This window comes from Protopterus annectens, chromosome 1.part1 (assembly GCF_019279795.1).
Source record: "Protopterus annectens isolate FY-2018-M chromosome 1.part1, PAN1.0, whole genome shotgun sequence".
Taxonomy (NCBI): domain Eukaryota; kingdom Metazoa; phylum Chordata; order Ceratodontiformes; family Protopteridae; genus Protopterus; species Protopterus annectens.
Window position 1 is genome coordinate 1005124129 of NC_056726.1, and position 24113 is coordinate 1005148241.

Consider the following 24113-nt stretch of genomic DNA (forward strand, 5'->3'; position numbering starts at 1 on the left):
GGTCGAGAGAGAGTCCGCCTAGCTAATGTAAAAACAACCACAACACTTAATTCCAAAAGCAAACCAAAAAAACTAAAAAAAAAAAAAACACACAAGAGTAATCAAAGAAAAACCCAAGAGGATTGTAACCGGCATGTAAAAAATCGACTCGATCATTAGCGGACCAAAATTTTGCTATGGCGACCATTAACCGGGAAAAAGCGAAAAAGCGAAAAACACAAACACAAACTTCTTCATTACAGATTATCGAATCATTACACAAACAGCCCATCAATAAACACGCGACGACCGGAAAAAGCACCAAACAACTACTGCCATTCACGCGCAATTGAAGACAACGTGGTTTCAGCGTACATTACAAAAACTTACCTATAACGAAAAAAAAACAACATTTTAGCATGCCCCTAGCTTACGAATACAGACGCCGACTGCACAAACAAAACCGTATGGAGCACACAAATCCCAATAGCCAGCAAAACTAGAAAAATAATAAACTACTACTACTACTACTACTACTAATTTAAAAGAGCTTTACACACTTAAGTATTAGATGCACTAAAAAAAAGAACAAAATATCAGGGCTAGGGGCACACAAACTATAAAATTACACTTAGAACTTACCTTAACTACGAGTTCTTCCAACGCTCGACAAAAGGGAGACAATCCAAACAACGAGCAAGTCCTTCACACGAAAGGAGCCGACAGGATTCACTTGAAAGAAAAGAAGTTCCACGTAGCAGCTACTCCGTTTTATTAGGGTAATAGTGGGCTGGCCAAGGCAGTTATGACATCACATGTGGGAGGATCACAGGGGCTTATATGCAGCATGCAAATAAGGCAGAGTATACGTCAGTTAGGGGGAGGAAACCACCCAGGATCTACTTGAGGAGCTATGGCAGATGTGACATCATTATTTAAGAGACGAGTAGACATTTTTAATTTTGGTTTTAAAACGGAAACGAAAATAGTACGGAGAATTAGGAAGCTCAGCTGTAAAACAGTTTAGATCATTTTATTTTAAAGCAGCAGTTATTTTTTTTTTTGCCTGTAGCACATAAGGGGGACTTAAGGAAACAGCAGATAGAGCTATTGGATTTTATATCCCGTTGTTTTCCTTTAAATTGATAACACAGTACCACTGATTATACATCATTTCTTTCTGGTTCCCCGGATAACAGAACTCAGAGGTTAATAGCCCTTTTGATCTTGCAGCTGGTCAGGAAGCCAAAGCAATAAAATAAATTATACATGTAAATTCCAGCCATTAACTCTGACCTCAAAACAATAGGCAGAATGCCTCCATCTAGACATATCGGCTCAGAGTTTTGACAAAGAATTTCACAATGCTTGACTTATCAGTTTTCTTACAGCAGATTGCACGGTTACATTTTTGCAGTTCCACATCTAACAGCATTTTTTTTTTCCATTTAAGAAAACAAATCTGTGGCTTATATTAATATTTACAAATGACAGAATTATCTATAAAATTATATCTTGCTAGGCTGGCAGCCTTCAAGTATGGAAAAGCTCCATGTACAAAGAAAACACTTTGCATTGCACATCACAGTACAGAACTGTAATACACATACCAAACATTTTTAAAGAGTTACTCCTTTTCTGGGCTACTCACCTTCTTTAAATGAAAATTCCTGAAAGAGAAGATAGAAAGAGATTTTAATATTAGAGCTTTAGTAAAGTAATTCAGCACAACAAAATCACCAGGAGCGACTGTGTACCCTTAGGTTAAATGACTTGTTCAAAAAAAGTTTCAACAGTATCAAAATAAACACCATGGAAATGTATATACTAATTAACCTCATGTTTGCTGTATAAGCAAAGCTCATTTGTGCCTGTTTGCTTTAGTATTTAAAATACAACCAGTTGTACTGCCTGCTTGTGGAATCTCCTTGCTGCCTTCAGTCATGCCCAATGAGAATTTCTTAGGTCTTGCTTTAATGTCTACTGTATTCTTCCTCTAAACCAAAAGTACAAGGCTTCAGATTTGTCAAAAGGACCCAAGCAGAGGAGGTACTGCCATAATTTGTAAACCACCTAATAGGTTCCCTTTATGTCTGTCTATTCCATTAGGACTTACTAGAAAATGTACAACTTATGTGACAATTACGTGACAAGCAGCTGTTAGACTGACAACTGTTTGCATCTTTTACACATCTCAGCGACAGAGGTGGGGCAGTCACAGTGCATTAAAGCCATGTGTTTAGTGCAATGGAAGACAACAGAAAAGATCAACTGCTAGAATGAATGTCATACTGTAGCGACTATAGAAGAAAAAGTTCTGATCAAACTAAGTGGAAAAGTCTTCTAGAAAACTAATGCATTTGGTGTTGTACCTAATTATAGTACCTCTCCAAGCACATAACCTCCCTATATGCAATAAAACATAGCATACAAAATACCATGGACAATGCTTCTTATAGGTTTATAGGTTCATACTAGGCTATCTGCCCTGGGGCAATTATAAGCCTAGCCCGATTCTGTATGGCTTACGCCACCCCTTGATTTGAGTATACTGTGCCCTTTTTAAGGTTTAGTTTACTGTGCCTCTGTTTAATAGTGACACGGGGGTAATCCCTGGGACAAACCTACAATCCCCCATCCACCTATCGAGATTCTTCTTGAAGAGATTCAGTGAGGTGCTCTGCCTCACATGAACTGGAATTCTATTCCAGAGCGAAGGGAGCCTCTGGGTTATGAACCTCTCTCTCCAGCAAGTTCTATTTATTTCTGTGCTGAGGTTCAAGTCCCTCGAGCGTGTGGCTCTAAGGGATTTAGATTTACTGAGGTGGAGCATGTCCATTAATTCTGGATTTGACATAGCTTTGTATGTCAGGCATAGATCGCCTCAAAGTAGGCGGTATGCAACTGAGTAGAGCTGAAGTATTTTTAACCGAGCAGCATATGGCATCTGTTTGAGACCCTTGATCCTCTTGGTGAGATACTTTTGGGGTCTTTCTAATTGCTGCAGGTGTCGGGTAAGGTACATCCCAAAAGGGGCATTGTATTGTATGATGGGCCTGATGAGGGATGAATAAAAGGGCATGATTACCTCTCTTGATCTAGATGTGAAACCCTTCGTGATGAGGTGGGCTATGTAGAATGTCTTTCTAACCACTTTGGCAATGTGGCTGTCAAAGGAGAGATTGCTATCAACTTGGGTCCCCAGGTCCCTAATAACTTTCTCTGTACTTAATGGGTTTCCGCCTATGTGGTAATTTGTGGGCACATTGTTTTTGCCAAAGGGTATGACTATACACTTTTTGGCTTTTAGATTTAAACCATGGCGCTGGCATCAGTCATCTGTCTCTGTGAGACCTTTTTGAAGGATGTTTGTGTCAGCTGGAGAGTCGATTATGGCGCCCAGTTTGCAGTCGTCTGCGAACTTGGTGAGCCATAGTCCTCCCGCGTTTGCCTGTACCTCGGAAAAGTATATACCGAACAAGAGTGGTCCCAGGACAGAACCCTGTGGGACACCACTTGTGACCGGTTTCGAGTCTGACATGGCTCCAGGAACTCTCACTCTGTGGGTTCTGTCTTTGAGCCAGTTTGTGACCCATCTTGTGACATAGGGGTTTATATTTAAGCTGGATAGCTTATCTATGATGCCCGAGTGGGGTATTGTGTCAAATGCCTTTGCAAGGTCCAGATAGGCTGTGTGGACTACCTTCCCTTCATCTATGGCTTTGGTGACTGTTTTGAAGAAGTCAACCAGGTTCAAAAGGCAGGATCTGCCCTTGACAAAGCCGAATTGGGTAGGATCTAGTGTCTGTAGGTCCCCAATGTCTTTGTTTATGAGCTCCATGATGATCCTTTCCATAGCCTTGCAGACTAAGCTAGTCAGGCTTATGGGGCGATAGTTTCCAGGGTCCATAGAGGCTCCACCTTTGTGGAGTGGGACCACTGTTGCTGTACGCCATTCTGTGGGCACATATCCTGTAGTGAGGCTGAGATTGTATAGCTGTTTTATTTGAGGGATTAGTTCCTCTTGGAGTTCATGTAGGACGCAACCCGGGATGCCATCTGGTCCCATGGAAGCAGTGTTTTTTGCTTTGGAGAGGGAAGCCTTCACCTGAGCATCAGAGATGTTTGGGAGGCAGCCCTCTGCCGGGATAGATACTTGCTCTTTTTGGCGTGGTGGGGGTGGAGAAGTTTGCACTGAACCTGTCTGCCAGGATATTGGCGATGTCTGTGGGTTCAGTGTATTTTTTGTCGTTTAGAATCAACTCAGAACAAGTCTGGGAGTTGCATCCCAGGTTCCTAACATAACTGAAAAAAGCCTTATGATTGTCTTTGGTGTCCTGTGCAATTTTTCTCTCGAAGCTGGCCTTGGAGGATTTTATGAGGGATCGTAATTTTTTGCTAGTACTGATCAGAGATGCCTTCCCTATTAAGGATTTTGCTCTATCATGTAGTAGCTTCCTCCTTCTGTTGTACAGTTTATTTATGGCAGGGGTCCGCCAGACTGGACGCCTGCCTTTGGATGATTGGATCTTGGTTTTGTTTGGGATAGCATGATCCATGCATTCCTGGAGATGTCCATAGAATGCGTTTATATAGGATTCTGCAGTTTTTGCCGTAGTTTCCACTGGCCCTGGGGCCTTGAAGGATTCCACTTCGGTTTTGAGAAGTGAGAAGTTGCTTTGGAGAAGTTATTCACTGTGGTTTTCTGGGCTGGGGGTGGGGTCGGGATGTGGACATCCAGTGAAATTAATTTATGGTCTGATCTTACCAATGAGGGATATACTTCTGGTGTGGAGCATAGAGTCCCCATGTTGGTAATGATCAGGTCTAGTATGTTGTCCCCTCTTGTGGGAGTGGTGACTAGTTGTTCCATAGCATTTGAGTTTATAATTTCCAGGAACCTTTGGGCTAAGGTGCTGGGGCTTGAGTACTGCTCCCAGTCAATGTTTGGGTAGTTGAAGTCACCCAATATAATGGTGTTTGGAGAGATCTTTATGTTCTCCAATGTTTTCAGGAAAGCCGAGTGGGATTCCTAACTTTGAGAGGATGGTCTGTAGGATGCTATAAACTGAAAAGCAGTCTTGCCCACTGTTAGTTGCACATGGATGGTCTCCAATACTTCATGCAATGCCACTAACCTGGAGGTGTGGATATCCTTGATAAATATGGAAACTCCCCCTCCTTTTGTGGTTCGGTCTGGGTTTTGGGGCCGAAAAGCATGATATGAGGTATAGCCTGGTAGTGCTGGGGTGCTCTCTGGAGCCTTGAACCAGGTTTCTGTCACTGCACAGATATCGATGTTCTCCATACTGAGGAGAGCTTCGAGTGCGTGCATCTTGAGGTTAAGCATTACCCTTAGTTTCTTGTTCCTTGTGCTGTCTATGGGGGTGGGTTTGACTTTTGAGCCTTGCCTAAAAAAGGCACTATGGGGGTGGCAAGTGCCTTTGCCAATATCCGAAAGCCCAGTGGTGACAGGTGCAAGCCATCCCTAGTAAAGCAACGTGGCTTGTCGAGCATGTCATCCCAGGCTGACAGACACTGGATCCCCTTTGAATGACACCAAAATTTTAGCCAATTGTTAAAATCGATCATTTTGTCTTTGTACTGTGGCATCATTCTAGGTGAGGGTAAGATGCTGCTCAAGGTCAGGGTCATACCAGCCTGGGCTACATGATCAGAGAGCTCCTCTATGTCTCTTTTCATGTAGTCCAGGGAGGTACGTCTTAGGTCATTCACACCAGCATGTACAATGACTGAGTCATATTTGTATTTGCTTTGGAGTGACCTGAGTGCTTGCGTTATGTGGCGGATCCTAGCACCCGACAGGCAGCTCACCGTGACCTTCTCCTTATTCTGCCTGGTGAGCGGGACGTCAGTGTGTCTGACAATAGAGTCAACTATTACAAGAGTATCAGGTGTGTTATTCAGCCTTAAGGGTTGTGGCTGCTTGGCACACTGACTTTGTGGGCTATGTGTTGTGCATGTTTTGTTTTGAGGTAGCGTTTGCTTGGATGTCTGCTTTGGAGGTCTCTGTCGCTTAGGTAGATTTTTATTTAGAGCCTCCGAGTATGTTTTTGTGTATTTATGTGTTTGGTTCGCTGATGTGGTGGGACTATGTGATACTGGAATTGTGTTGTGTGAGGTTACCTTCTCCTCCTGACTGGTTACACCAGTTTTGAGATGAGAGAGCTCAGCCTCCAGTTTGGCTAAATAGTTGCATCTCTCACATATATTTGAACCTGTCTGGAGGAGGAGAGGGTTGTCCGTGTACATGAGACAGTTGTAACATTGTCTCAAAATTCCCAGATTCACCAGCTGGACTGGAGAGGAAACCATTGACTGACCTTTGGACATGCTAGAGTAAAATAGGGAAACTGAATTTAAGACGGACCAGTAGAGGACAGGGTAATTGTAGAGAGTATAAGAGTAAGTAGTGCTATGGTTTAATAGTGCTAACTTGTAGGATTACTTAATTGGACCAGTGAAGGGCCTTAGAATGAGAATATGGTGTTTAAATTGAGAGAGAGCAGTTCTAAGGGAAAAAATGAAGAGCAGACATTGTGGAGCCAGGAATAGTTTAAGCCCAATTAGGCGGCGCTGCCCGCTGTTGCGCTATGCACAAAAACACGCAAAACCGCACAAAAGAGGGTTTTAAGAGAGGAAGATGAAGGAGTTTGAAATTGACCCAAAATGGCCAATAAAAAGTACAGTTTTGTACCTACCATAAATGTAGATGTTCGAGTGCTAATACAGCTGCAGTAATCACAGATGGGTTTTCAGCCGTCAGGCGGTCCCTCGGTCGGCCGAATTCCAAAGTCTTGGTCCGGCGTCGGTTGTCGTCGCTTACTCTTCTGACGTCAGGAAGGCCAGAGTATATAAGACACAGCCGACGCCATGTTCTTCAGTCTTTCTTGCCCCAGATGTCAGGTGCCCCCAAAAGGAAGGCAATACATAAATAAAGCTTTTGTACATGTGTAAGAATTGCAATGTAATGCAAAATCAGTGTAAGCAAGCAAATAAAACATAGCAGGATAACCCAGTCAGGAGGTATGAGCAGGTTGTTAGGCCCCATGCCCTTACCAAGTAGGGAAGGAGGGAGGGAAACCTGTACTGCAGCTGTATTAGCACTCGAACATCTACATTTATGGTAGGTACAAAACTGTACTATGTTCATCGTGCATACAGCTGCAGTAATCACAGATGGGTAGAGTCCCAAAGCTATGCATTGGGTGGTAGGTACTATGAGGAACTGGGTTGAGCCAGAATGCCCTGCAAAACAGCAGTGGCAAAGCCTGCTCTTGTTCTGGAATATAAGGGCAGGTGGTAGTGTTTTGTGAAGGTATGTACAGAACTCCAAGTGGCTGCCTCCAAAATATCCTTAGTAGGCACACCCCTGAGGAAGGCTGTAGAGGTGGCTGTGGCCCTGGTGGAGTGAGATCTCATACCAGTAGGGACAGGTTTCCCATGATAGGAGTAACAAAAACGTATGCAGTGGCCAATCCATTTGGAAATGGTCTCTTTGGTAACTGGTTTCCCTTGAGCCCCTACGGCATAGGACACAAAAAGTTGTTCTGATTTCCTGAAGGGCTTTGTTCTGTCCAAATAGTAGCGAAGCTGTCTATGAATGTCTAAAGAGTGAAGTAGCCTTTCCCCTTTGTTTTGAGGGTTAGGATAAAAGGTGGGTAGGTGTATGGCTTGGTTTAGGGCTACCCTGGATACCACTTTTGGCATAAAAGAAGGATTAGTACGAAGGGAAACTCTATCCTGATGGAAGATGAGGAAGGGCTGCACCGCCATGAGGGCCTGTAATTCAGAAACCCTACGAGCTGAAGAGATGGCCAGAAGGAAGGCTGTTTTCCAGGACAAATATTGTAGATCTGTTGAGGCAGCAGGTTCAAATGGAGGCAATGTTAATTTTTCTAGTATGTAATTAAGGTCCCAGGCTGGTATTGGTTGCTTCCTTGGAGGTCTTATATTCTTAGCCCCTCTGAGGAACTGCCGTAAGAGTGGGTGAGAGAATAAAGGAGGATCCATGTCGAATTCTGCAGAAATGGCTGAGGCATGTATTTTTATGGAAGAAAATGAAAGTCCACTGTTCAGCAGTTCAGCTAGGTACTGTAAAACCTGAGGCAAGTTCAGTTTTCTAGGGTCCTGGCCTCTTTTCCCATTCCAACAGCAAAACTGCTTCCATTTAGTGGAGTAGGCTTTTCTAGTAGATGGTCTTCTGGCCTCCAAAATGACATCCTGCACCTCCTTGGAGAGTAGGGTCTGTTGTGGTGTTAAGGAATTTTCCATGCAGCGAGGTTGAGTGTTTTCAGCTGACTGTGAAGGGTTTTGTAGCTGTTCTGAGTCAACAGAAGAGGCATTAGAGGCAGGGACCAGGGAGGAGTTTGTGTTAGGCTCCTCAGGAGTGGATACCAGTGTTGCCTTGGCCAATCTGGAGCAATCAGTATCATCTTCGGATTGTCTGTTCTTACTTTCACAAGCACCTTGGGCAGAAGAGGCAGAGGTGGAAATGCATAAACTGTCCATGTTGTCCAGCTGAATGAAAGGGTGTCCACTTTCCAGGCCTTTGGATGGAAGGTCTTTGAACAGAATTTTTTCAATTGATGGTTCCTGTGTGAGGCAAAAAGATCTATGTCTGGCCTCCCCCACGCTTGGATTATCTCCGTAAACACCTGAGGATGTAACTTCCATTCGTGTGGATCTGTCATATTCCTGCTCAGAGTGTCTGCCAGTGTGTTTTCCAGTCCTGGCAAGTACTGTGCTTGAAGTTCGATTTGTCTTTCCAGAGCCAAGTTCCAAAGAGTCATGGCTAGTCTGCACAAGGGGTATGAATGTGTTCCTCCTTGTTTGTTTATGTACCACATTACTGTGGTGTTGTCTGTTCTTATCAGCAATTGTCCTGGATGCAGGAAGTCCTTGAAAGCTGTAATTGCATTTATTACCGCTAGCATTTCTTTTTGATTGATGTGAAGGTGCTTTTCCTTTTGGGACCATCTGCCCTGAATGCACCTGTCCTGCATGTGCGCCCCCCAGGCGTAATCTGAGGCGTCTGTGGTTATGACTTGCTTTGCTTGAGGCTTGCAGAATGGAAGACCTGTGTTGACTTGACATGCTTGGGCCCACCATAGAAATTCCTTTTGTAAGCATGGAATTATTGGTATAATTGCTTCCAAACTGTGACTGTGTTGAGACCATAGATTTTTTAGGTACCATTGAAGTTTTCTCATATGCAGCTTTGCACATGGGATTAGAAGGATGCAAGATGCCATGAATCCCAGAGCCTGCAGGATTTTCCTTGCAGTAAGCCTGGTACTTTTTGCTAGAGTTTTGAAGTAAAGAGATAATTGCCCTTGTTTTTCTGGCGTAAGATATGCCATCTGGGTGTTTGTGTCCAAGCTGGCACCCAGGAAGGTTATTTTCTGAGATGGTGTTAGCTTTGATTTCTCCTTGTTGATGGTGTACCCCAGAGAAAGCAGTAACCGTGTCACATATGCCAGATGTTCCAGTAGTATGTGTTTGCTGTCCGCTTGGATCAGGCAGTCGTCCAGATAAGGGTAGATTTGTATCCCTTGAAGTCTGCAATAGGCAATCACTGATGCCAGGCACTTTGTGAATACTCTGGGCGCAGTAGATAAGTCAAAGGGCAATGCAGAGAATTGATAGTGGATTGAACCTGCAAGAAATCTGAGGTATCTTCTGCAGCTTTGTCTGATTGGGACATGCAGGTATGCCTCCTTGAGGTCCAATGTTACCAGCCAAAACTCCTTGCCCAGCATGGGAAGAAGTTGCTGTAGTGTGAGCATCTTGAATTTTGGTACGAGTAGAAATGTGTTTAGGATGGATAAGTCCAGAATGGGTCTCCAGTCGGTTCCTTTTCTTGGCACCAGAAAGAGTCTTGAATAAAAACCTTGACCTTGTTGGTGAGTAGGTACCTTTGTATAGCTCTCATGTTTAGGAGCTTTGAAATTTGCAGTTGTGCCTCTGCCCTTTGATTTTGTGGCAGGTTTGGCATGCCTCTCATTTTTGGAAGAGTGTGAAATTGAAATTTGTAGCCTCTGTTTATAATGTCCAGTATCCATTTGTCTGTTGTGACAATATGCCAATTGCTTGCAAATAATGCTAGTTTCCCTCCCAAAGGTGCTGCCAGCTGAAACTTGCTTGGCATGGAAATGAGGGAGTCATTGGGTTTGCTTCCTGTATTGTTGTGCACTGTCTTCACTACCTCTTGGAGCTGGAGATTGCCATTGTCTGCCTCTATATGATCCTTGTGATTGCCCTCTGCCCCTTGTGCGTCTGTATCTACCTCTTTGGGGCTTGTCAGTGGCTGGAAAGGACCAGTTTTTTGAAGGCCAATTCCTGCTAAAACGTGGTGGCTGGACCTGTAAGAGAGCTTTGACATTTTGCATAGATTTGGCTTTTTCTTCCATTTTTCGCAGTATATCCTCAGCATTAGACCCAAAAAGTACATCCTTTTGTAAAGGAGAATCCAGAAGTTTAGCTTTCACATGATCAGGCAAATTTTGTTCCCTAAGCCAGGCATGTCTGCGAATGACTGATCCTATAGCCGCCGCTCTACTGGAGGCCTCTAGGGCATCATAACCACATTGTAAGGTGTGTTTACCCACTTGCTCCGCACTATGCATCATATCCTGTAACTATTTTAAATCTGGTTGTTCAGGTTGAGACATTTTGTGTTTTAATTGTGATAGCAAGAACTGTTGATATTTTATCATATGAAACTGGCAGTTTAAGGCCCTCATTGCTAGGGTAGCCGAGGTATATACCTTCTTACCCCACCTTTCTAGAGACCTAGATTCCCTTTCTGCAGGAAGTGGATTCTTGGCAGTGGAGGCCTTTAGTCCTTTAGGTCCTTGTGAAATGGTTTCAGGGTCAGCATTATGGCCCTTGTAGAGAAATTGGTGAGAACTGGGTACTCTGTAATATCTATCAGGCTTTACTGGTGCGGGAGGCAGAGAATCAGGGTTAAGACAAGCCTCCGAATAGACATCATCCAGTACCTCCAAAACAGGGGGTATAGCCAGAGGTCTGTGCTGAGGTAACCAAAGAAATTCCCTAAGTCTTTTCTTGGAGTCTGAAAAGTCTTGGCCTTCCCAATGGAAGTGTTCCCCCAAAGTGTGCAAGGTTTCCCCAAAGGAAAAATCCTCAGGGGGGGATACAGAAGGAATGGACTGTTCTGCATCCGAATCTTCAAAAGGGGAGTAAGAGTGTTCCTCTGCATCAGAGTGTTCTGATAAAATGGATCCCTGGTCAGAGGAGGGGGAATCTTCCTCCACTCTGGGTCTCTTGTCAGGAGGGGGCTGGGAACCTCTGATAAGAGTTATAAGGTCCTCAGCCATCTTAAGCATCTGTTTCTTAGGCATGGGTCCAGTAGATGGGCCTTAAGCAACAGGCCTAGTGTGATGCCTGACTGCTTTGGCTTTAGTGAAAGCCTTAATAGAAAAAGTAGATGAAGGCCTAAATACACCATGGGTGGAGGTGGACCTGTCCACATTAGTAGGTTTGACATAAGTTGGGGCTTCGGTAGTAGTCTGGGAAAGGGCCGAAGACCCAGCGGTCTCAGGTACAGAGGACACCGCCAAAGTAGTGTCGTCGGTAGTCAGGGACTGCAAAGGCGTCTCGCTGAGAACCGGACCACGTGGAGCCTGTTTCGGAGTGGTGTCAGCGGAGACCATGGGCTTTGTGTGTCGGTCCTTTTCCTTGCGTTTTTTGGGTAAAGCGGTAGCCGGAGTGTCCGACGACATTTTATAGTCAAACGCTTTTCCAAAATAATGTTGGGCGAACTCCGCTCGACGCTTGATAGTACGTTTGTTAAAGGTAGCGCAAAAGCGACAGCCCGAGACGTCGTGGTCTGGGCCCAAACAAGGTATGCAAAGGGAATGGAAATCCTTATGCGGTATTTGCTTCCCACAAGAAATACAATTATTAACTTTTTCTGACATCAGTCTGAGGCAAGAAAAGTTTCAACGGGTACTTAGCTTTAATGAAGACTTCGGTTCCAAATATTTTCGTAATTCAGGAGCTGGCCGACCGGCACTTGCAAACTGCTTCTGCTTCGGGCACCGCGCGGCAAAAAAGACTGAAGAACATGGCGTCGGCTGTGTCTTATATACTCTGGCCTTCCTGACGTCAGAAGAGTGGCGGCGACAACCGACGCCGGACCAAGACTTTGGAATTCGGCCGACCGAGGGACCGCCTGATGGCTGAAAACCCATCTGTGATTACTGCAGCTGTATGCACGATGAACATCTACAGTTTCCAAGTCAGTAACCACTCCCACAGGGGCAGGCAGGCTGCTCAATGTTTTTCACTGCCACTGATCAACAGAGAGACTTCCCTTTAGCCCAAGCAAAAAATGGCCTCCAAGAAACTTACAAACAGTTCAACAACAGCAAGCCTGTAACTGAACTTCTTTAAATCTCAGAAAAGTGGGAAAAAAGAAAGATTTTTTTGTTTTTTTTTCAGAGATAGCAGAGGTTCACAAGTATCAACAAGTTATAACAGTGCAGTAAATGACCCCACACAAGAGTGCTAGGCCAAAGACAGATAAAATGCAAGTTTTGAGAAAAAAACGATTTTAAAAATAAGTGCAAACAGGAAATTCAGTAAACAGCTCTAGGTTGTGCTCTAAATACAGTTACTAATGCAGAAATCAAGTTTAACAAGCCAGAAAATGCTCAAAATAGGTGGCTATGCAGAAAAACTTAGCAAATAAACTATGCTTTGGCTATGGAAGCCTAGCACCCAAGGTAAAATGCACAGTATGCCATGGATAACAGTTTCACTAGAAGTACAAAACTGATTCGGATACCTGAGCAAAAGCCATTCCTTCCAAAGCTGTGCAAAACGGAAGACAAAATGTTTTTACTTTTATTTTACATCCCTCTGCTCCAAAAAGTGAGCATTGCTTTTGATTAAATAAAAACTTAATCTCAATCAGCAGCTCTGAAGGAGCTGGGTGGATCTGGGGGTGTCAGTGAGTCACCATTTTTCACATCCAGTGGAGAGTTATGGGATCACCTTGCAGCCAGGTTGTTCCCATTGGAGACAACATAGTATCGCCTAGCTAGAGCAGGATACCATTAACAATGGCATATAAAAAGGGAAGGGTCACATGTTGCAAGGATCATGGCAGGATGTCACCACCCCTATGTGAGGAAAATTAATGGGTTTATGGACCTTATTCGGTGTCAGTGGAAGATGGAATGGGGCTAAAATGGTTTTGTGGGAAACATTCACAGTAAAAAAACAGCATTCAGCAAAATACTTAAAAATTAGTATCTTACCTAGTTAGCTCGAAAGACCAGTTGTGAAAAATCTACAGTTCTCATGGCAGGAAAGAACCATCTGAAATGCTTCTAGTTTGTTCATTCTGAAACAATGCCTGTAGTAGTACTTTGCCTTTAAGGCTTGTCTTGAGGATTGGATGGTACACAAATTTACATCAGGGTTATGTACGGCCCTCTGATTTGGGAGGTAGGCACAATTAAGTATTCAAAGGATGACAAAAACTATGTTTACATGGCTATGCATCTTACAGTCACCATGATTCCTTGCCAGATGTTCTCATGTTCATTTTTCAGTAGCTTTGTGCTGCGGCACTCTTGAAGAAACCAAAAATATTCCTTTCAGTTACAGTACTTCTACTAAAGTTAAAAAAAAAGTCTCCTCTTGTTTCCATTTTTTAAAGCATATGGAATCTGAACCCAGACTCAAAAACAAGTTAAGCTGTTACAATGTAGCTTCATAGCCACATCAGCTATAAGCTGTTTCACTTTCCAGTCTCCAGTTATCAGATTGGTTGTCCTTTGAAACGCTCTCTTTGTATTAGCGACCAAGCCCCTGTCACTCAGTACAGCAGCTGATCCTCTCTGTATTAGCGACTAAGCCCCTGTCACTCAATACAGCAGCTAATAAGAACTAAGCAGTACCCACAAGCCATTTTCTTTCCTGTGTCTGGATGAAAGACATGACTGGGCAGGCAACTGGAGTGCCCTTTTCACTACAATGGATAGACCCACTTCCTAACTGACTTGCATTATGGTCAGATATAAAATGTAGTAAAGTGATTTTCAGACTCAACTGTAGCTCTCTTGGCAGTAATTTTGACTTTAGAGAAGTGGGTGCAATAAGAGGCACATGGGCTTTATTGCAAGGTAAACATGAAGGACCTCATCTGGGATGATTAGGTTACCCTGGAAGTCTCCATACAGGCTTTGAGAGGTGCTTGCAACCACCTTACCTCTTATGGATAGTGTGCAGCCCTACAAGTTCAAGTTCTCCCTCTGGTCTCAATACAGTGCAGGTCTCATCCCTTCTGACTTGGGAAAACATTTGCAAGGGGAGAGTTCAGGAAGAAAATGTCCCCATACCTTGGTATTAGTAAGACTGGAGTCCTGATACACAAGTGGAATACAATGGCTTCCACATTACCTTGTTGCTTCAAGGGAACTGGTTTATTAGCATTTCTTCCTGAAGAATTTTGAGATTAGAAGCAGCATCCTAGAAGTCACCTTCTTAGACACTGCAAAGGCTACCTAGTAAAGATGTTTTTGTCATCCTAAGAAAGATGTTTGTGAGGGACATCTGGGAGGGAGGGGAAGATGCTCCCTCCATCTCAGAATACAACACAGTTGCAGTCAGGTATATTGACCTTTTAAGGTCACCTCTTACACATGGTGTCCTGGTTAATGTAAATCAAGCAAAACAAGGAATTTCTACTGCACCCCTCCTTTATGAAGAGAGTTCCCAGGAAGCTGTGGGGTGGCTGAAACACGACGGCCAGCTAGTTAGCTTGTGATGTCTTCATCACTGGGTGAATCAAGATAGACAATGCATCACATGAATGGAGTATGCCAAGACCAGCACTGGTGAAAGAGGAATTTACAAAAGTTCTCCAACCAGGCTGATGGAAAGGTGGGGAAACTACAGGCACATTAGGGGAGCCACATTCACCCTCCACCCAAACCTGGCCTCAATTACCATGTTTAGAGGACCCTGGTACACTACACTACCCAGAGTAGTTACAGCAAAGGATTAAGGTTCTGATCTGTTCAAGAGCTGGTTCCTGCAGTCCAGAGTACAGGATTTGGTTCCATCCACCTCCATTTGCCTACTGTGTAGCTCTTAGCAAGTCACTTAATGAGCCATCCCTAAAAGGGAAACTTTTATTCGGTGGTTTTGATAGTGAGGCCAACCTTCCAGCATACCCTTCACAGATGGCATTTTATACCAATTTAAGCAACCAAACTCCAGATCACTGCTGGAAGGGAGGAGCCATTGGGCCTACTCTATACATGCTGGAACAGTCCTTCAGTGCATAATCATTAGGCAGTGGTAGCTGAATACAGTACTAAGCTATCAGATACCACGGTACCACTCTTGCCATAAATCTTTGTGCTTGGAGTTCCCATATTACTGTACATAAGGCTGTGTAAATCAAATTCATTTTCCTAGCTCCAGTGGGTAGAAATCTTGCAGGGACAATTTATGTATGCTTTGAGAACTCATGGGTATGGCCTGGTACGATAGTGTGGGTATATCACTGCTAACTATGCAAGTAAGGTTTCGCCCCCAGCTGTCATGATGACATGGCAGACAGGAAGTTAGTGAAGGGATCCATGGTTATTTGGGCAGGTAACTGAAAGCAAGGTTTATTGATTTGTTTTCATATCTTGTATAATGATTCTCACAAGGTAGTGAGACTGTTTGTCACTAAACACAGTAGCACTATTATAATTTCTACACATAGGTGTAACATGCAGTAATAAAAAAACGTTTTGGTATGTAGCCCACAAATATTTCACAAGATTTTATGTTCTGTACCTCTCTAGCCCCACACTCTGTGGTGGCAAGTGGTTGAGTAAATAGTGCCACATCACCCTGTAAGCAGTCACCCTAAAGCCCTATTAGTCTGAAGATGCAGTCAAATCATCATTCTAAAGACTTAACTTTCAGAAGATCCCTTGTTAATGTAGCACCTGTTGTACTAGCAACTTTAAGTACATAAGAGCAATATTTAAAATGTAAGGGGTTCCAACAGCATGGGGGGGGGTTCCATTAGACTCTTCAGACAGCAGTAAGCTGAAATATTTTGGGGTATTTATTAGTTTGCTTGATTGCAAGCGGTCATCCAAGATGCGTACAACCATACAAGTGGCTCTAACTGAATGCGCATTTATTGGCTCCTGTGACTACACACTGTAAAAGCTTTTATGAAGTTGTAAATCTTTGAGGTTGCGATGAACAGGAATGAGGGATATGAAAAAAGTGCATTGCTACCCTTTCCTAGCACAGTTACGTCAGTGTGTATCAGTTAGCCCTCCACAGGTTCTAATTTCATAGGCTATATGGTGGTAAAAGGGCAGATTTACAGCGGCTGAGAGGTATACTTCAGAATCACTTACCAGTCATTACCAGTACAGTTCAGAATCACTTACCAGTCATTACCAGTACAGTTCAGAATCACTTACCAGTCATTACCAGTACAGTTCAGAATCACTTACCAGTCATTACCAGTACAGTTCAGAATCACTTACCAGTCATTACCAGTACAGCAGCAATGACAGCAACAGCATCCACGCCTGAATCTGTAAAAAACCAGTAACATTACAATTCTTTTTATATACATTCAGGTCAGACACACTTGGACATATAAACTTTAACAGATGCTTATAGAATTGCATATCCAGATTAAAACAGAGGTAATGACCTCATTTTAATGTAAGCTTCTGTTTTTTTGCAACACCCTGAATGCATTTTGCTGTTCATATATGCTGATTGCAGTTTTAGTTTACAACCAACTTCAGGAATAGCCTGGGTTATGTTCATCTGTGCTCTGTCCCAATAAATAAAATTACATAGACTTGTACACCTCCATGCACACACAAAATGAGAAATGATGCAAACATGCACTTTAGTCCCCTGACAGACAAGAGAATTCCTGTTCTGAGCATACTCTGTCATCTAGTACCAGAAATGTCTTTAACAGGGTTGCAAAGACATGCATCTGGAACATTTCTGTACACTAATCAAACTTTCCCACTTAATAAAAAAATAAGACAGCATTTTTTTTTTATTTTTTGGTGGGAGGTTGAATGCTATTTATGCAGTCTACTGCAAGATATAATAGAAGGGGCCACTTGCCACAACAAAGCTTAAAGACAACGTCACTCACGGTATAACTACGGCAGCAACATCAGTATCGAATTGTGACAGTAAAGGGTGTAAAAACAAGTGCACGTTTGCAAGGCATATGCAAGTATGCAGGAAAATTCCAAGCAAAATAATTTGTCAAGTGTCAGGATTATCAGACATAATATACACAGTCAGCATAAAATCTCAAAAGCAAACTAACACTGAAAAGCAAACGCCTGTTTAATGTAGAGTGTACTGTAACATTTACAGGCTTTAGACTGCAGACTGAATTAGCAACTGGCAGCATCAGCAGGAAAACATGTTCACATTAACATACAGGCTTCCAAATTCTTATATCAATAAAAATGATGTAACCCTTATTTGCTAATCCCCATTATGTCCCACAATGTATCCTTTCCTCCTGCTTTTGCAGTGCTAGAACTCAAGATTTAGGAAAAAAAGAAGACAAGGGGCTGGCGAGTGGGTTACTTTCTGCAGCCAGACATCTACTTATAGAAACATTACAGTGATCACCCAAGACTTTCATATCTGAAATTGAACAGCTCCAAGTACAGGAACTCTTAAAACAGTGTCTCCTAGTTCAATCTTCATGTGTGGATACCGTACCCCTGATTGCTGTGACTTGCAATAAGCATATAGCCACAACATATGCATCAAGAGGAGCCCTGTGAAAGATGGCAGAGACCGCAGTCTTGCTATGCATACTATAAAAATGCAATCTTTTTAGCCATGTCTTTAATGCAGTAGCAGCCTTTTCCTACGACTTTCATTCTTGGCTTGTACTACCTTAGGTGCCTGTGTGTCATACAGTAACAGACATTTTTTAAGGATTTAGAGATTTGAAAAATGGCATGTCAGCCTGCTACTTCATGGTTTCTGTAGCCACCTTAAGCATGAAGGACTAGAGAAAAATGGATTAAAGCACTATTTGAAAAGCAAAATTCTCTTAAGTGATGTTTTATAGACAAACTGCACTAGAGCAGCTCACAGCTCACCTGAATATATACATTCCAGGAGTTCACCAAGTTGAGGCAAAAAAACAAAAAGATACCCTAAAGAAATACCTTAAAAATTGAATTATGCAAAAAAAATTGCAGTTCTGGTTCACATGGATGCTGAAGATAGCGATTTCTACACTGTCAGTTAGGTGGCAAAAGCTTGACCCAAAAAATCTCAAGTTACTGGAGGACTACAGCAGTATGGACTGAAAGGGGGCCTAGCACTATGGGCTACAGCCCATGGACAGCACTTTCAAACTTGCACCTCCAAAGCCTTTTACGTAGCTTCACTGCACCTCCACCCTCAAATGGAACTGGTAACTATGCAGAACTTTACACCAATGCTTTATATGAACACCTGTATACCTGCATTGAGTCGACTGTACCTGATAGTACCAAAACAAGCTCCTCAAGGAAGAGCAAACCTTCCTGTTGGTCAACTGCCATTAACAGGCTTTACACTATGATGAAGAAATTGCTATCCAAGAGTAAGAAGCAAGCCCTCCTAAACTGGAAACACTCCCTCCTCAGCTTAAACAAGCAAAGAAGACTTCTTGTGAAGTCCTCCATAGCAAAAAGAGTCAAGATTAGCTTCAACAAAAGAGGAGCATTGTAAAGTTACATCTGTAACCTAAAAGGAAAGGCCCAGATTTGTGCCAAATTAGTAGTTAATGATACCACATATACTGAGCCTGTGGACATAGCCAACTGTTGGCTGACAGGTTCTGTGGAAACTTCACTCCCCTGTCCCTACCAAACATACCCCATGACATCCCTACCATCTGCCAAAGTCATGGCCTTACAACTACATGCAAAAAAGTATCCTTCCTTTAGGTAAAAGTGAGGTTCCTGCTAACTACCGCATCAACAGCAACTCCTTAAGTAGGCACTCAGTGGAGATAGTCCTGGGCACACAGGTTGACGGCAACCTTAACTTTGACCACCATGTCTTCACAGTGGTAAGAAGGGTATTCTATACGTCTCCTCTCATAAATAAGGGCATTGTCTCCAGGAAAAAACCTCCCTGTACTATACTCTCAGGAAAATAATTTACTACAACATCCCTTTTGGTATGTGTCTTTCCAAGCACCTGCAGCAATTGGAGGAACCAAAGGTTCCAAAATTACCACTAGGTCGAACAAGTACAAGAAGAAACAAAAATCCACAAACAGGAAACCAAAACCAGCGAAAATGCTTAAAGACCTTTATTGGATAGCCACAAGCACCGTGAAACAAGCGCTTTCACTCGGTTAATGCAGAGCTTTTTCAAGATGAAAAAGCTCGGTATTAACTGAGCGAAAGCACTTGTTTCACGGTGTTTGTGGCTATCCAATAAAGGTCTTTAAGCATTTTCGCTGGTTTTGGTTTCCTGTTTGTGGAACCAAAGGTTTCTCACAAGGCAAATTCAAGGTCTTCAGCATCTGTACTATGGGAATTGTCTGAAATCACTATTCTGTTTCATACAGGCTACTCAAAGGTGATCTCTGCCTTGCATACAAGTCAATCTCTGACCCTGCTTTATTGGAAATGCTGCATATCTGTAAGTCAAACACATGTTACTTGCTCTAAAGGACCTAATCTGTTATGCGACATTAATAAAACCTGCTTGAGGGACAGATTTGTCTCCCAGAGGTTACCACACCTTTAGAACAGACTCTCACTTCATATCAGAGTACCTCTTTGGCCCTATTCACACGCAATCTGGACAACTGGATGGGTGACTAAATTCACCTCATGGGTACCACCTGTGTCCCTCAGACAGGGGCAATAGGTCCTGATCATGGAAATAAGGGTAAGAGCTTGGCTAGGCTTGTAAGGGCCATAGGGCCATTATCCTAATAACTTCCTATGAAAGCTGTACCAATGTTCATTTAGTCTTGCTGCTTTTAGAGAAAATAAACCCATTACTGGAAATATTTTTGACCTTGGAAGGCCTCAAGGATTACTCATGAGACACGGGTATAAACCAAAAGAACCTGTCACGTCAGCATCAGACTCCCCCAAAGTAGTCAAGTTTGGGAGCTGGCCTCAAGAGCTAAGTATCCCCGGCACAGGGACACTTTCCTCTCTCTTTCTGACATATTACACCAACGACCATTCTGACATATTACACCAACGCCATTCTGACATATTACACCAACACCATTCTGACATATTACACCAACGCCATTCTGACATATTACACCAACATCATTCTGACATATTACACCAACGCCATTCTGACATATTACACCAACATCATTCTGACATATTACACCAATGCCATTCTATCTGAATAGCTACAAATATGCTTCTAAAGGAGATGCTCCTTCAGATCCTACCAGAGAATTACCATAATTTCCAGTCTCTACAAGATTAACCGTTCAGAACATGTTGAAAGAATTTCTCAAATGTCCAGAAGACTGGAAAATGAAGTAGATTCCTAACTGACCATACACCTGTGCACTGGTCTATGCCTATGGGCCCTTTTCAGCCATGACAAAAGTGCCATTTGCAAAATGTTAGAGTTGAGTAGAAAATGTACCGACTGTAGAAGTTTACATCTCATTGTAATAGAGAATGTACATAGTAGCTAGATAATGTTTGTCTTAGAGTTATGCATATTCACTGGATACTATTTGCAGTTTCTGAATTACAGAGGTGAAAAAAGCCAAAAAGAGGGAGCCCTGACAATTTCAAACAAAAATAGAGAACATGACTCTTATACGGAGGGAAAGGCAATGAGTGGGGGGGCTTTGCTCATCTTAAACACTTTCTGGGTACCATTTAGATTCAATTTAGAAAGCTTGAAGAATCATGTGGGGAAACTGTTCCTCCATTAGCAACTACAACAAACCTGTTAACAGAAATCTAAAAGTAGAGACTGGAGGCTTAAGGTGAACGAAGAACCAGTTTGTGACACAGCGATAAAGCCCAGACTACAAATGTAAACAACACAAGTTTGGTCACCCCTTCACCCATCCTGCAAGTAGGTCCCTCTGCACTCCTGACCCTAATGGGAGTTAAGAGGAATTTCATGCTACATGCAAGTAATAGTACTATGCACATTATATGGAAGCAGTCTAGATCGGTGCCAAAATGTCTGGTAATGAATAGGGCTGACTCAGACCAAGGCCTGAGCTCAATGCTAAGAGGTCACCAGAGATCTCACTGCCATAAGCAACTGAGAATGGAGGCTACCAGTTTCTGCATAATCTGCTCCAGAAAAGAAACGGAAGAGAAGTTTAGGAAGGAACAGGAATGCCAGAATCTCTCCATCCTGGAAGTGAGAGAAAGGGCAGGATCAAACGCAGTCACCTGTCTTACAAGGAATGGATGGATTTAGAAGAGGAAAACTTGGAGTTTGGCATTAATAGCTCTATAATAGTAGGTGGGGAACAAGCCATAGAGTATACGTGCTTGAGGAGACATAAGCCTGTAGTCACTAGAATGCTTTAGCACTGCGAGACCTTAAGAGTAGGGTGCGTCTTCCCTCTCAGTTTATCCTTGGGTCACTGAAACTCCCTTAAAGGTGCTGCCTAAAAATCCATCCTTTAGTATGAAGTAGGAATACCAAAGAAAACAGACGAGGAAAACTTAATGACACTGGGGTCAAGGAAGGAGACCGACTTTTAAGCACCCCAATAAAAATGTAAATTACTAATTTTTTGCACCAAAAGGTAATAAAGCATACAATCTTCATAAAGACAGGTGACAGAAGACTAAAATTCAGACCAAAGGCAGTACAAAATTCAGAGAGTCTCGGACAATTTTTCCAGTGCTCCAAGATATGACAGAAGCAAAGGAAATCTGGAGTCTCTACTTAAGACATGGCACTATGGCAAGGTAGGAGTTATAGCTTGGGAAAGTGTCACTGAACAAGCTAAATTAACCTCTGGGGCTCTAGCTCTTAAGATTCCACAGTTTTAGGGGAAAGCAATTAGTACAGCACGTATAAGGCAGAAATGTCCAACCATATTCAGAGGTTATGGTTCATCTTCACTCATGAAAAATGGCAGTCAGTCTGCAACTTTTACAGGTTTGAAATATTTATTGAGGTTGTGTGAAAACTGGGTTAAGGAAATTGGGTAGCTCTCTAAATTCAAGATAATTACTAAGGGACAAGTTCTGCATTAACATCAAAATCAAGTGTAACAATGTTACCAGGCAACAAAACTGAGAAAGATTATAGATATTTGCTTTGGGAAAAAAAGTGAGAAAGAGCATTATACAAACAACTGCCCAGCAGATTGGGATGTTTATTACTCTCACTACCCAAGAGAATGGATACATATTAAATTTAAGCTTGCGCGAAACATTCAGATCAGTCTGTGATCACCCCCCCCAGTTTTAATGGGCCCATCCAAACATCAGTGCCATCTGCAAAACTATGTTTAAAAATTGTCTGTGATTAACCAGAAAACTGAAAATTGTAAGAGAACAAGAGAAAAAAAATGAGGGGAGAAAAAAAAATCAGGGACAGTCAAGAGCTATGGGAAGGAAGGGTGATTTTTTTTAATTTAGTAAAACAGAAAATGCTGAGGAGATTTATGTTAATGGAATAACAGTTAATCAAGCAGTCAAACTTAAGCACTGGGGAAGGTTTTTTCCAGAAAGGCAAGTTTTAGAATGATGTTAAATGTTATGTCAGTTTACTTTATTGCCAAGTTGCGCACATTATGTTATATTCTTAGTCATGTAGTTTTCCTCTTATTGTATTTTTGACTTTTAGATCGTCAAAGGCAAAAGGCATTTTTGATTCTCTGGCACTGAAGTCTCTCAACAAGCACAGTTATGATTCAGTCATAGTACATGTTGGTGTGAATGACTTGAGATATACCACCCCAGACTAAATGAAGATAGACACGACTGAGCTCTCAGATTATGAGTAACAGGCAGGTATGTCCCTAGCCTTGAGCAGCATATTACCCTTGTCTAGGATTTTTCATAGATTAGTACTAGACTAACTGCCCTTGCGAGCCATTTTAAGCCTAGACAATTATCCCTTGTGAGACTCAAACCCTGCACCTTGTGTTTGTAAGGCAAACACCTCAACCATTAGGCCACCCTCCCAACCCCTAGAATATAAACAGAAAATCATTGACTTCAATAATTGGCTTAGATTCTGGTGTCATTCTAAGGGGAAACAATTTGTCAGCCTGGGATGACATGATTGATAGACCTCGATGCTTTGCCAAAGATGGTCTTCACCTGTCACCCTTGGGATTTTGTTAGCTGGCAAAGGCTCTTCTCAACCCCATAGAGCCCTTTTCAATGTCACAAGGACAAAATTATTGATGTAAAAATATCAACAACTTCATGGTTATACTATTAAACACTAGAGTCTTAGCATGAATAGAGTCTTAGCATGAAACTGCACTGACTGGAAGCAGTCATCACCTTGGAAGATGCTGACATCTGTGCAGTCTGAGACCTGGCTCAAGGCAGTGGAGAGCACCCCAACCAGGATACACCTACCATACGTTCAGGCCACGAACAGAAGGCATGAAAACTAAAGGATGCGATATATCCATATCCATTAAAGATAAAAAGATCTCCTGCAGTATATTCATATCCATTAAAGATAACGACATCTCCAGAGTTGCTAAACAGTATGGATTTGTAAAACCAAAAAGCATGAAATGTGTGACAACCATAAAACCAAAGGAAAAAAATAGCACACGTCATGATGCAAGAGCAAGGAGGCTGAGACTCCATGTCCAAAACAAATCAAACTTTAATAACTGCAAAAGTAACAAAATAAAACTGTCAATATGAATGGAAAACTTCAACTGTTATCACCTTGCACAAGGGTGGGGCTTCCACTGACCCCAGAAACTATGGACCTATTAGCCTGACTAGCCTTATCTGCAAGGCCATGGAGTGAATCACACCTTATCAACAGATACAGGTAATCTCCAAACACTTGACCCTACTCAGTTTGGATTTGCCAAAGGAACAAAGAAAGATCATGCC

At 42.5% G+C, this 24113-nt stretch overlaps 1 long non-coding RNA gene across 1 annotated transcript in view; it reads right to left on the reverse strand.

The window, feature by feature from the left end:
- The window catches only part of LOC122813508, a 56704-nt gene extending 40025 nt beyond the window's left edge, over positions 1–16679 (reverse strand). Inside the window, exons 1-2 of the long non-coding RNA XR_006366699.1 lie at positions 16542–16679; positions 1631–1649 (exon numbers count right to left, since the gene is read on the reverse strand). This is a non-coding gene — a long non-coding RNA (uncharacterized LOC122813508). The remainder of the gene's footprint in view (positions 1–1630; positions 1650–16541) is intronic.
- Positions 16680–24113: the final 7434 nt, after the last annotated feature.